The sequence below is a fragment of the Pinus tabuliformis genome, chromosome Q (genome assembly GCF_031772625.1).
Source record: "Pinus tabuliformis cultivar Carrire ecotype Pingquan chromosome Q, CPIR1, whole genome shotgun sequence".
Classification (NCBI taxonomy): Eukaryota; Viridiplantae; Streptophyta; class Pinopsida; order Pinales; family Pinaceae; genus Pinus; species Pinus tabuliformis.
In genome coordinates, this window is record NC_142296.1 from 976,327,943 (window position 1) to 976,342,815 (window position 14,873).

The following is a 14,873-nucleotide window of genomic DNA, read 5'->3' on the forward strand; positions in this document are numbered from 1 at the left end:
AAAAGTTGCAGCTTTCAAAGGAGGTTTAGATGAACCTACAACACAGATTAGAAGAGGAGGTTTTATGGTCCACATTTGTCAAATTTTGGATCTGCAGTTGCAGCTTCAGTTTTCGCAGCTTCCTTCAAACTAGGGCAGTCGATATCTTACAAACCATCCATCGGATCGACTTGATTCCACCACCAAAAGTTGCAACCTTCAGAGGAAGTTCAGATGAACCTACAACGCAGATTAGAAGAGGAGTTTTGATGGTCCACGATGGTCAAAGTTTGGATCTGCAGTTGCAGCTTCAATTTCAGCATCTTCCTTCAAACTAGGGTAGTCGATATCTTGCAAACCATCCATCGGATTGACTTGATTCCACCACCAAAAGTTGCGGCTTTCAGAGGAGTTTCAGATGAACCTACAACGTAGTTTAGATGAGGAGATATTTTAGTCCATGCAAGTCAAACTTTACTACTTCAGTTGCAGCTTCAGTTTCAGCAGCTTCCGGCTTCACATGTGTGAGGGAGAGACCCTTTTTCTATGCAGTAGAGAAGAGACTCTTTTCTGCGCAGTAGAGAGAGAGAGATGTGATGAGATGAGTGAGTCAAAATAAGGAAAAGTCCTATATTTATACACAACGTTGGTGTTTGAATAGATGCGATTGTTGGGCTTCTGAGCCTACATGAGTTGTAGGTTGGCTTGATAATAATTCCATAATCAAAATAAATCCATATCTCCATGAATACTTATCGAAATCGGATGATCTTTATATCAACCTTATACCTCTCGACGAGAGGAATCTAATAAAAATATTATTAGCCATGAATAAGATGACCCACATGAAGTTTGGCCCTAGTTGCCAATTTTAACAAAAACTCCATCAAGATCAGATCTAATCTCTAACATCCTGGAAACCATCGCTCTCACATGAGGTAAGGCTTTACAGTGCAAATGAGAAAACCTTCGGTGTATGAAATTTCACTTGAATTGGATCAAATGTAATTAATTCTTCTAACTAATCAATTATGCAGTTTATTTTGTTACAAAAAAATAACGACTTAACCACATTGCAATTCTTCACAAATAAAAATGTTGTGGAAATAGACTGGCAACTGAGAAAGTGATAGTACACAAACAATAAAAATTGTATACAGTTATTTTTGGACAAATGTCCCCGAAAATACCCAATGCAGGGAAATCGGTGTAGTAGATGAGGGTTTCATTATTATGCAGCAATGAAATTCTGGGTACAATCTATGGATGCCCAAACTGGCAATCTAATCTGAGATAAATACTGGAAAAGTCAACTGAGGGAAATTTACCCTCCTCCAAAAGCAATCGTGGCTCAGTTTTCCCACTCAAACTCGCTAACTCGAACTCCTCTGCACATCTTGTGCGCAAGCTTTGCGTAGTTATTCACACACTCTTCACGGATTCGTCACGAAATTACCTCTGACTGGCTACTACTACTATGGGAGGAATTCTTTTCCCCCCCTAGAAAAGTATTCTGACCTTTGATAATTGAATCCACATCCTACTCAACGAAATCTAACTACCTTGTTGAGGCTATTGTGCAACCCCCACACAACCTCATAGAGAATTAACTAAAACTCCTCTCCTAACTCTCTAGAACTGGAAACTTCCTCTAGAATCATTGTCTCTGCCCCTTTGCATCCCTTCTGGCTTGAACTCTCTTCCTTTGCTTGACCTTTGTAGCTAGATAGCTCGACCTTCCAAGGAACTCACACTAATAGCTTATCTGAGTGTGTTTATTTCCAACCGCATTGACTTCCTCTTATAATCTCTCATTGGGTCACTTATGGCTAAGATTAAATCCTCATTAGTGACTAAGATCATGTATTTTTCTATCCATGTGAATTTCTAAAGAATTATCACATTTCTTAATTAATTCCCATTAATTAATCAATTTCCCTAAGTTAGACTTAGGCATTTTTAATTATCAATCAATTAATTTAATTGAACTGTCTCTAGGTGGAATTTCTAGAAATGATTTCTAGGTTATGGAGATCTCATGTGTTTTAGCCTCTCCAAAATGTTTGAGACTAGAACACTTGTCTAATGCTACAAAAAAAACACTCCCTTTTAGAGAGGAAGGTGTTCTCTCTATCTCGTAACATCATCTCCCATTGAAGCTGCTGATGTCAGAAAATTGTGACTAATTTCCACTTCCCACCAACCATTGTGCAACTTTGATTCATCTGCCACACTATATTTGAACCATACATGCATTTGCATTGTTGTTGACACTACATTGTACACCCTATATTGTTGCCAACTATGCATTGTGCTGCAACTAATCTCATGATGTTTTTGTAGTTGCAACTAGTACAACTAAAATTCAAAATACTGAATCAACTGTATATATGGACTGAAATTGTCTCCTGAGTCATTGAATGTTATCAGTCTCTGCACTCTCCATTGAGTCTCTCTACACTACAACTACATTTTGCTCCTCAACATCTAATGGAAACTAGTACTGCAATTGTCCCTCAAGAACTAACTACACCATTTGACATTGATCCATCTGCTACTGAATATTGGCATGTCCCCAATTAATAATTTTGTTAAGGGAAATTCTCAATTTTTCAATTTTTTTGAATAATAATATTTTTGGAAAATAAACTTAGGAAAATGGGTTATGAGGGCTCAATATAATTTTTGAAGAAAAAAGAAGGCCAAACTTAGGAGAAAAGAAAAATTAAAATGAAGATAGGTTGTGGAGGTTACCAAAATGGAAATCATACCATGGGAACAATAAAACCATGGTATCAAAACCCCAAGGGTTAGCTCAACTAGTCAAATAAGTGCCTCGTCGTTCGGGAGGTCATAGGGTCAATTCTCCCTGAAGCCCTTAGGGTTAGGCCTAGCTATTGGCCGCAGGGCTTGATACCCTTGATCAAGCTCAGATATTTATGTGGACGTAGCGGATACCCAGTCACTGCGGATGTCCGTGAACCACCCAAAAAAAAAAAAAAAAAATAAAAATAAAAAATAAAATAAAAAATAAAAAAAAATGGTATCAAAGCATAGTGTGAGAGAAATTGACCCATGGTTAAGGAAGGTAAACCAACAATAAAAGGAAGGTTAGAGCCTCATTTTGATGATTATATTTGGCATTTCATTTCAGAATTGGAGAGTTTGCTTGAGCTACTTAGCCAAGTCAACTAGTGCTATTTAGCACAAGAAATTTCCAAGCAAAAACTCCACCCTCATTTCGGAGAATTTCAAGTATCTCTCTAATGAGGTAATTTGGGGAGTCCAATTCAAAATTTCCACAGAGATTTATTGCAGGTATTAACTCAGTTTTCCACTCCTTGGGCGCAAAGGTAGTTTTAGTTTCTAATTCGGGAATCAACTATTGTCGGTTGGAGTTCAGACTATTTTACAAGTGATTTTACTAATTGACGTCGATGATTTTGTAGAGGATTTGCAAGGCAGAGTAGAACATTATTTGTGGGCTGCAATTTCTATTTTTGGAGTTGTGTTGTGGTTTACTGGTTATTTTCTGCACAGGGGTTGAGTAGTAGTGTTTTTCTAGGTATTGGAGCTGATTTTGGCTAGTAGTTTGAGGAAGGAATTGGAGTTTCGCTTTGGGGAAATTATGCATTCTTGCAGCAGTTCGACTTTTGTAGCTCACTAGTAGTTTGTGAAGGCCCACACACTGATTTTGGGGTTTCATTGACTGTTGGATTCATCTTGAAATTTTTCTGGGTTTTATGAGAGGAGTATGTTTTATAATTTTTAGAATTTTCCTAGCAATATTCGGTCCTGAAATCCTCATTATCATAGCAAGGTGAATTGTTGGTTTAGCTAGGATTTTCACATTATTTTGGGAATTTTAAGTCAGTTGGAATTAGATAGAAATATTTATGGGTTTTATTGGTTGGGGTGTGAGGAGCCTCTCTCTAATGTTTCATCATTTTTGGAGCAGATTAATGCCATAAATATTAGTTTACCTCCAACAGAAGCAACAATAAATTTTTGGGCAAAGCGTAGCCAGTGAGCAATTTCAGCATGGAGTTTTCTGCATTCTCACTTGGGTTTTGCATGCTAAAGCCTAGGTGCACACATTCCACTATATTTTTTACTCATATTCTCATTGGATATTCAATAAAATGGCTCAACTCTATTATTTATGCTCAATAGTGTTCTAAATTTGTTGTCCTTGTGGAGTTTTTAGATTACATGTTTATTTCTTTGTTGTAGCTAGTTCATGTTTTCATATTCCACCGTGTTTATCTAGTAGGAATATTGCAGTGGTATTAGAGCATGATATTGGCCAACTATGGGGAAGCTAGCAAGATCATGGAGGTTTTATATATGCATGCACAATGATTGGTGAATTTATGAACACTCTTATGACGCAAAAGGGGAAGAGTACACAAGGGATCATGGAGGAGTTGGTGAGGAAAAACCAACGGAGCCTTGAGGGGATGCAAAAAATGATGGGAATGTTGATAGATAACCAACAGAGAATCCACACACATGAATGCACAGTCTAAAAGAACAATACCAATGGCCAGCCTAGTCGACCCACCATGCCTCATTTTCTAGATGAACCGGAGAAGAAAAGGAAACCAAACACCTTTGAAAATTTGATGAGGTTCTTTGTGAAGAGGATTGATGAGTATGAGGCGTTAGGCCCCAAGATCAGGAGGGATCTCTCATTTGAGGAGCATAGATTAGGGACTAGATCATCTTACAATGGAGGGCAATTAGAGGGTGAGACTAGGAGGCACTTCTAATGGTGGAGACTTGACTTTAGATATCAAGAGCCTAAGGAGGAGGTGGAGCATGAGATTGTTGGTGCGCAGGAGGAGCAGGTAGATATACCCAGAGTGATGCAGGATTCACCCTTATTGGAGATTCCTTTGATAGCTCTGGTTGAAACTTGGTGGAGACAGTTGAGTATACACCCATAGGGCCATCGGTTGAGGAAGTAACCATTAAAGGGGCACCTAGAGTTGTGACAGAGTTTCCAGATGATGACCGCCTACAATAGAGTGATGAGGTGCCAAGAGACATCGAGGTATCCATCGTTGATGAGGTACCAAGAGACATCGAGGTATCCACCATTGATGAGGTACCAAGACACATATCCACTATTGATGAGGTACCAAGAGACACAGAGGTATACAGAGTTATGTCTGAGTTTACAGATGATAGCCGCCCACAGTAGTTTTCACTGCTCCAGGTGGACCTTCTCACATTGAAAAAGAAGGCCACGAAAGCCTGAGAGACCATTCTGTAGCAGAATGACGAGTTGGAGGGCATGGGAGTGGTTTTTTCCAAGTCAGTGGCCAAACTAATTTGCATTGGGGAAAATTGGATTCCATAGCGACGCAACTAAAGGAGTACACATTGGAGCATCATAGCAGCCCTCTTCAAGCATATATAGATGGGGCTTGTAATACTAATAGGTTATCTTTGCACATTGGTGAGAGAGGCAAAGTTACAGAGTTATATTATGTGTTGACTAGATTAGCGAGACGAAGTGACATGCGTTGTGTAAGGTGCAACATTCACATGATGGAGGTGTTGTAATATGGCAACAAGTATATTCCAATTTAATTTTTCCTTGAATTAAATTGTGAATTAAAATCGAATTTAGTCTTAACAACTACTTGGAAATAATTAATTAATTTATTTTAAATTAATTAGTTGGAGAAATTCAAGTTAGAAGTCTTTCTGAAGTCATGCAAGAGTTATCCCTTAAATTAAGGAGATAAGATTGAATTATATTTGAGTTGTAATTAGTTAACTCAGTTTACTGAGTTAAGTCCAGTTAAATTAGTTCCAAATTGTTTGAGGAACTAATAGTGAATTAACAGTGAGTTGATGCATTAATGCACTCAATGTAACAACCCAAAATAAATATCTAATTAACTTATTAACATTAAATTTAAATCAGAGTGGCATTTACCTAGCCAAATAAACATGTAATTAATTAACTAAATTCAAACTATGAATAGTGCTTACCTGTGCTTACCTGTGGTAGAAGTAGGCTTACCGCAACAAGGTTTTGGGGACGACTCTCCACCCAACCGTAGGCTCAATTGCGCAAGGATTTGCTACAACTGGCCACCCCCGAGCCCTCAATCAACGTACTACTGCCAGTGACTCCTAAGTCTTAGAACACCATTCTCCCAAGAGAATGAAAGATAGAATCTCGGAATGATGGAATGCAGGAATGCCTCTCATCTTCCTCACCATCTATTAAATAGAACAAACATTGGAAGGGGAACCACATGCACACACTCCATGTGTCTACATGCAACTTTCTTTTGATTTTTAGCTTTTTTGTTTTATTTCTTTACTTTTCTTTTGAATCTTAGCTTTCTTGTTTTATTTTCTTCTTTTTGATAGTTTTCTTGTTTTATTTCTATTTGATTTTATTTAGAGTTTTAGTATGGTTATTACTATTTTTATTTTTATTATTTTTTATTTATTTTTTTGTATATATTTTTAATATCATTTATTATTTAGCATTTATGATTTATTATTTTTATTATTTATTATTAAGTGATTTATTTATTATTATTTATTATTTATATTATTAATTATTATTTTTGTATTATTTATTATTTATATTATTTACTATTTATTATTATATTATTATTTATTATTTTTATTATCTATTATTTTATTTACTTCATGTTGCCAACACCCTCTACTGAACTAGTATAACCAGCAGGCATCAAAAGTCCCCAACACCCCTGGAAATCTCAAGGAATCTCTGTCCTTTTTTCCACTTTCGGCACCAGGCATAAGCCTAACTCGGTCTGTTTCCTAGTCCAAGGCTAGCCCCAAGGCTCGCGCCCGACTCAGACCTCATCTGCCCCAAGGCAGGCATTTGGTCCGGAACTCAATGACCCCGGGCATCTCGCAAGGCTGGCCCACTCCCTCCACAACTACTAAGGCACATAGCCTTAGGCATCGAAGTCCTTACCAACCCTTCCAGACTTCGGCATCCCAATCCAATAACAGGCACCTAGCCTAGAACATCAGGCACTTGGCCTCCTCAAGATGGTCCCATAGCTCTTCAAGAGCTATCCATCAAGAGCTATACACAAGACAAAGGAACCACTGGCATATGTAGTGTTGATTGAGTTTTGTCCCCAGCCCATATGGTGTTACTTATTCTCCCTCGTGCGTATGGGCTCGCACGAGATCATCAAATAAACCGGCCCTCTCGGCCCATTTGTGGAGTCCTATGAATCATCACACCTCAACATGCAACCAATGCATTAACCATACCATCATAGTATCATAGAAAATAATCCACATGCCAAGTCTTGCATGTCATCATGAGAACATTCATCAATGTTAATCGCAACATTATGAATAATAATGAACTTTATGCTCATGTATGTCATAAATTTGTACACAACTATCGCATGCTTCACCTCATGAAATACCATCATAAGTTAGATCATCAACGTATTTGCATCAAAGACATATCATGACTTCACATAATAAGTGAACCACATGTCAATAAACCTCATATTATAGCATCATAATTCCTATGCCATGTTATGCATATCATATCCATCATGAGTATTGAACATTAAATACCTATCATCACGTAGTAAATGAATATGTCGATATACCTTGACATAATGTCATAATACCTATTCATATTGCTATCATCATATGGATACATTATCACTATAAGAATCATCATATCATGAAACATCGTCAATATGGTTTCATCAAGTTCTCAATTACTTTTCAATAATCACTTCTTTCAACTAGGAAGTTGATCATTTACACCATCGTATAATTATCTAAGTACATCGTTAAATTTCGCATGAGCCTCATCATCTTAAGGAAATTCTGGTGAAATTCATTGTTTAAGATATTACTAGTTATACCATCATTATCTCAAAATTAAAATCCCTTGGTTTTGCATCCATTTACCCTTTGGCTTACTGATTCCAATATCGCTATATGAAAACACTAGGTCACATGATTCCATTGTTTTATCATGCTTAATTTACTGGTATGAGGGTTTGTTGATTCATGTTGACTTATACTTATATCACTTAACAATTATCATTTTTATCCACCAAAAGTATTTCTTATCTCGTCAAGTTCCTATCTCAATACCATTTGATTGCTTTACATTGTGGCTCTCCCGTTGTTATAGATGTTGTTATACACACAACTTATCTTCTCCAATCATTCTATTTATCATAGCTTCCAAGTTCCTAAAAAAAATGACCTCCATGATTTTTCAACTTCACTAGTTGATTGCCAATATTTTCTTCTTTATGTGCATCATCCTTAGATAGACCTTATAGTGAAAACTCTTCCATTATGTTCTAAAATAGGTTGTTTCTTCTTACTGATTTCTTACCCCTATTGTGATACTTCTTCTCTACCACCTTAAACATCTGATCCAAGTTGGCCATAATCACATGAACTATCATTAGTTATCATCCTTTTTAAAAAATTGCAAGTTTCTCCTTTCCATTTTTCCATGGACAACTTTATCCACTATATGCAATTAACCTTGAATCACGAAATCTCATGTACAATTATACTTAACATCTGAACTGAAATCCAAATCTGTATGATTTTCCACTGAGACTAAAATATACCATCCTGTGGTTTATATATATATATATATATATATATATATATATATACTGCAAACCCCACTGATTCACTCAAGAATGAAGGGGACTTCAATGGTAGCTTGATGATATTTAATACACTAAAATGGTATGAGTAGTAAATGCACAAATACATGTAATCTGAATGGAAATTGCACAATAAATAATGAACAGATATCAGAGTTTATCCATTGTGAATTGAAACATATTTCACTATTTTAGAGCACTTTAATTGGTGACACTTTCAACTTCAATTATCCAATTACTTCAAGTGCTATGTAAACTGTGTTGTAAAATGAACCGGTGGTGAGTAGTTACACCAGTATTAAAGATTTGTTACAAAAACATGCCAGTATACCATATCAATAGTGCGATCTTTCAGAGAATTATACATCGTCAATTATGGGTAGATTATCACCATCAAGATTAGGAGATTATATAATTTTCCAATGAATCAATGAGTCATAATAAAACTATATCTTAATTTATGTGACTCATTTAGAATTTCACTTTTTTATATGGTTGTAATGGAGAGAGCTATGCAAACACAAACAACTCAAAAAAATGAGATAGTGGTTTTACTCAATAATAATTATTATCAAAGTCTAATAAGGTTAATAAGTTATCCTTATTATCAGAGTTTATGGGTTTAATAAGATATATCTCTATCATAAATCATCAACAATCACAATACTTAAACCATAAATTACAATAATTAAACCATAAATTATCAAAAATCACAAATTTTGTAGTATAAAACCATGGAAAACATGAGTCAGAAGGTAATAATGATGTCAGAATAAAACTTAGAGAATTGTCTCAATGTAAAATACAAATTCGAATGACTAAAGCTTAAGAATATTGGTGGCATTATTGTGTTAATAAGGTATTTGAATTTTGAAAAAAAAAATCATGTATTAAATCTCCAAATTGATGACTTTTAAGGATAAAGATAAATTGAAATTTTGTGTTTTAAGTCTCTGTCTAGGCAATCATTACTTATGTTAAATGATTCTTATGGCTATTAAATGATTACTCTAAGGAAATTTAAGAAAATCAAACCACACTAGAACAAGAAAAGACACCGCCACCCAACCCAAAACCAGATCGGATGACTGGGAAGGTTATCCCTTCCTAAAACACAAAATAAAATCACTCTATTAATTATATGGCATGCCTGCAAGCGCACCCGCGAAGGCAACACCATATCAAATCCCTTAAATTACAATACATTTTAGCCATAATAAGAAGGCGCTTCTCAACCACAGTATCTGTATGGCCACAAAGAGGTGGTGGTGATGACCCTGTAATAAGCAACTACATTCATTCAAGTGACATTGTATCCAAATATAAACATCAGAAAGCCATTTCGTGCCATCCCATCCTCTGTGCATAGAAATCATTCGGTTACCCACAGCTGTACCAGCAGCCAAATCATGAGGTGGTGGTATTTCCCCATAGCCTGATAATTTTTTCCACTAACACATATCAGTACCCAAAAGTCTCCCAGCGATCGCACCCATACTCCATAATTATGGTTGTCCATGGCCACCAAATTTTGCTTGGAACATATGATAGTAATCTACAATTTTAATCCTAAATTTAATATGTAAGTCAAAACCTTGAGTTTGTATATAAAGCAAATTTGACTTGTCAAGGGCATGTATAGCAGAGAACCACCAAACCTTTTGTAAACAAGTTGGATCTCAAACCACTAGCTCTACCATGTTAAAGAAACTATAAAATTAGGTAGATTAAAAGGCTAAATATTTTAAGTAATGTCTAAAAACATTATTACAATCTAATTTCTCTTAAATTTTACCTTCCCTATACACTAATGAATAGGTTTTCCGTTACACCAAAACCCGCAGGTGTTGGTAAATGTTCCAAACCAGTGACTAGGATCCCCATAGTGGAAATTATGGATTCCATAAAGGTACAGTGATTTTTCCAACAACCAAAACTAAACTAAAACTAATTATAACACCACTGAGAAAAACCAAACTAAAACTAATTATGACACCTAAATTTACAATTATAACACCTGGCAAACAAGAACACGTAATTGGAATTATTTTCTCGGAACATCTAGGCAACAGGGGCAGCAGAAAGCTGGTAAGCCACCAGGGGCAAAGCTTAGACATGCAGAGTGCTCTGGCCCAAGCCTTTAAAAATTATATTTTCGAGAGATTAATTCTGATTCACCGTATAAAAATTATCAGAAACTTGGATATATTTTAGCCAGAAGATTTACCCCTTGGGTCAATCTGCCTATGGTAAAAGAAGAGACATATCTCTGATGTGCCTTGCCATTCTTTTATAGTAAGTCTGTTACATCATTAAATGTTTTGAATTCTTTTTAAATAATCAATAATATTTTGTATAAAAACTGAAATCAGTGAGTGTTCTCTCTATACGTGATTACAATCATTATTTTGTATTGGTTTAGTTGATTTGAAAAATATCTGAAAACATTTGAAATAGTCCATAATATTTTCACTTAAATATATGCTTTTGTGCACGGCTTTAATTAGGAAGTGTTTTCTCTGCAATAACAGAACTTTTTTAATTAGATGAAGCTCATGTCTGCTCACGCTCAAATATATCACAATAGGTCTCATTCATAATTATATAGCAATGGGATTTATTGATTCTATAGACACAATAATTGATTATAAAAATTTTGACTCAACTACAACTCATACATATTGAAAATTAAAAACTGTTTGAAAAAATTTATCCATTATCTCTATTATACTTACAAAACAATAAATTGAAAAAACCATGAGACGATTCTCAGCTAGAACCTATAATTTTTTATAATTATATTGCAATAATAAGAATTTAGGAATTGGATATTTGTGTAAAAGCCTGGAGGTGGAGGTGGGGTGAGGAGCTGGAAAAGATTAAAAAAGGCAGACACAAAGTGGAATCACAGATTTATCTGAAATGTTGGAGGTACTCAGCGTTTAGACTTGGAGGATAAATATCTGAACATCCACCAATGTGAGTTCTCAATTATTTGATGGTAAATTGCAAGTCAATCAATTTTTATTTTTTTTTGCAATTAGTAAAATATAAATGGCATATTCACATATTTTTTTTGTCAATTCATAAATCTGATATTTTACACTTTTAAAACATGAAAATAAATTTATTTTTCAAAATCAAAACAACGGTAATAAAGTTAGGTAAATTAATATAGATTCAAAAAAAATTGCCATTAAATAAAAACTAAAAATTAAATATCATCTCTTAAATGAATCACTCCAAGTATTCGTGGAATGGACCAGTCGACACTAACCAGTACTAAAAGAATCACTCTAAAATTCTGTTGTTTAATTCACTATCACTCGAGCATTCTGTTGTTTAATTCACTAATCTTCAGCCTACAGTAGTGTACAAACACTTTGAAATAATCACCAACAATGCCATGTCAGTTGTACAGTAAATTTCTACAAAGATTGGAGTAAATTGCATTAAAACAACTTTACAGTCTCAATAACTAAAAGTAATAACTTTATCATTTTTTAGACATTTACCAACGTATATCCCAAAAAAAAAAAAAAATTCTCCATTCTCCAAAGTACAATAAATATAATCCTGATTACATAAATTAGATACAAATAGATTTTTCAGAAACCAAAATTCCACTCACAAAAACCTATAATTTCACAAAACTAAACATGTTTAGCCATGGCCTCAAAAACAGCCAGCAAAACATCTATATGATCTTATCGTGTCTCGTTGTTTTAGGCGAGCTCTATAAGGATGCCACTTTTACTTTCCTAATGTTAAATTCTATCCACATAATGCTATTCTATTATCAAAATGGAAACATAATTTCTTCACCTAACTACTCAACTAATCGAATGTCAAATCAATCACCGGATTGAAAGTAAATTTGACTATCCTATTTCATCATATTCAATGATAAAACATCCAAAGTATAATGAACCTGGTTAACCTACTATTCCAACATATTTCTCACTGATTAACGCCTATTTCTATGTGCTTTAAGCCCATTTATATGTTGTTTAACAGTTCCTACTTATAGATTTTGAAAATTTTAAGCCTTCCAAAGGGCACTAGGGAAATGCATGTTGTTTGTTCTCATATCCTTCATAGTCCTCCCGTCCAGCGGCAAACAGAATGAAACAGTGCCACTTTCCAGGCAGGGCTATGCATGAACTTTATTTTTCAAAAACAATGCCCAAAATTTTGCAAAACCCGGAAATAATAAAAAGAAACATTGCCAAACCTACCAGAAATTATATGAAGGATAATATACAATAACATACAAAATCGAAACAATCACATAAATCTAGGGTTGCTTCTGCAATTGCAACAAACCAGTGATATATAAGTAAGGGGAACAACGGAAACAAATTTTTTTTTTTATCAGCAGCGAAATAAATTGAAACACAACACTCTTGTTGGATTGACCATGATCCCGCCCATAAACAGATATTCAAACACATTAATTTACGTGGTGACGGCCAAAACAAAAGCAAACCTTCTACTAGAATAATTATTATATTACCACAAGTTCATCAAAAAAGAAATGGCAGAAACGTGTATAGCGAGAGTTTGTAAAAATATGCGGCCTCCTGGAAGTAACGATTATGTAACTTTCAAAACAAGTCGATTTAATAAAATAAATATTATTTATTTTAAAGATGCCCATAAGCCTTAAGGGTTGAAACTTGCTCTGATACCACATGTAACGGCGCAAAATAAATATCTAATTAACTTATTAACATTAAATTTAAATCAGAGTGGCATTTACCTAGTCAAATAAATATGTAATTAATTAACTAAATTAAAACTATGAATAGTGCTTACCTGTGCTTGTGGTAGAAATAGGCTTACCGCAACAAGGTTTTGGAGACGACTCTCCACCCAACCGTAGGCTCAATTGCACAAGGATTTGCTACAACTGGCCACCCCCGAGCCCTCAATCGACATACTACTGCCAATGACTCCTAAGTCTTAGAACACCATTCTCCCAAGAGAATGAAATATTGAATCTTGGAATGATGGAATGCAGGAATGCCTCTCATCTTCCTCACCATCTATTAAATAGAACAACATTGGAAGGGAAACCACATGCACACACTCCATGTGTCTACATGCAACTTTATTTTGATTTTTAGCTTTCTTGTTTTATTTCTTTACTTTTCTTTTGATTTTTAGCTTTCTTGTTTATTTTCTTCTTTTTGATAGTTTTCTTGTTTTATTTCTATTTATTCTTATTTAGAGCTTTAGTATGATTATTACTATTTTTATTTTATTATTTTTATTTATTTTCTTGTATATATTTTTAATATCATTTATTATTTATAATTTTTATTATTTATTATTAAGTGATTTATTTATTATTATTTATTATTTATATTATTAATTATTAGTTTTGTATTATTTGTTATTTATTATTAAAGGTGTTAGCGCTTGGAATTCACCTAGGCTGAGATAGACAAACTCTCAAGGCTACATCAAACCATTTCACCTCGTAGCTAGCCCTACGAGGTATGAGAAGGCTCTCTCGGGTCAGATTAGGTAGATCTTTCAATATGATAAGCTGACCAATTAGGAATAAAGATTTTAGGCTAGTAAATTGATAAGAGAGGTTGATTTAAAGATTTTTGGGGTTTTTGGTGGCAATTGGAGGGAGTGCAATTCAGGGTGCGGGGATTGGGCTCAGTTTTTGCAGGGGGATCTTTGGGGCAAGGTAGGAGTGAGTGCTGATGCCTTAATCTGAGATGGATGATCAGGAATGATAGAGGAGGAGCTAAAGAGGGCAAACAACAACTTTGAATCCTCTTTAGATAGTGGAAAACATAGATATTGAACAAAATTAAAAGCTGAGCATGGCATGCATGAATTCAAACTTTATAACTTCATCTGTTCAATTAGCAGCAAAGAAAAAGATGGAACACATAAACACACTTACAATAACATGTAGAGAACACACCATCAACACAACAATCCACAATAATCCACAATGATGTCTGCAAAACCCTGGCCTTCCTTTTCCTTAAATTGCAGTAATAGATGTACAATATACAATAATACTTCTCCCACAAGAGTCCAACCATGAAAATGAGCAAGAGAAGGCATAATATAGACCATCTAACTCCTTTCCCCACCTCTAGGGGTCGAGCTCAGCTTCCTAGGAGCAGTTTGAACTAATTCTAAACTTAGCACTAGATAATAGGCAGTCAAAACAACTTGCCTCTAAAACTTAGC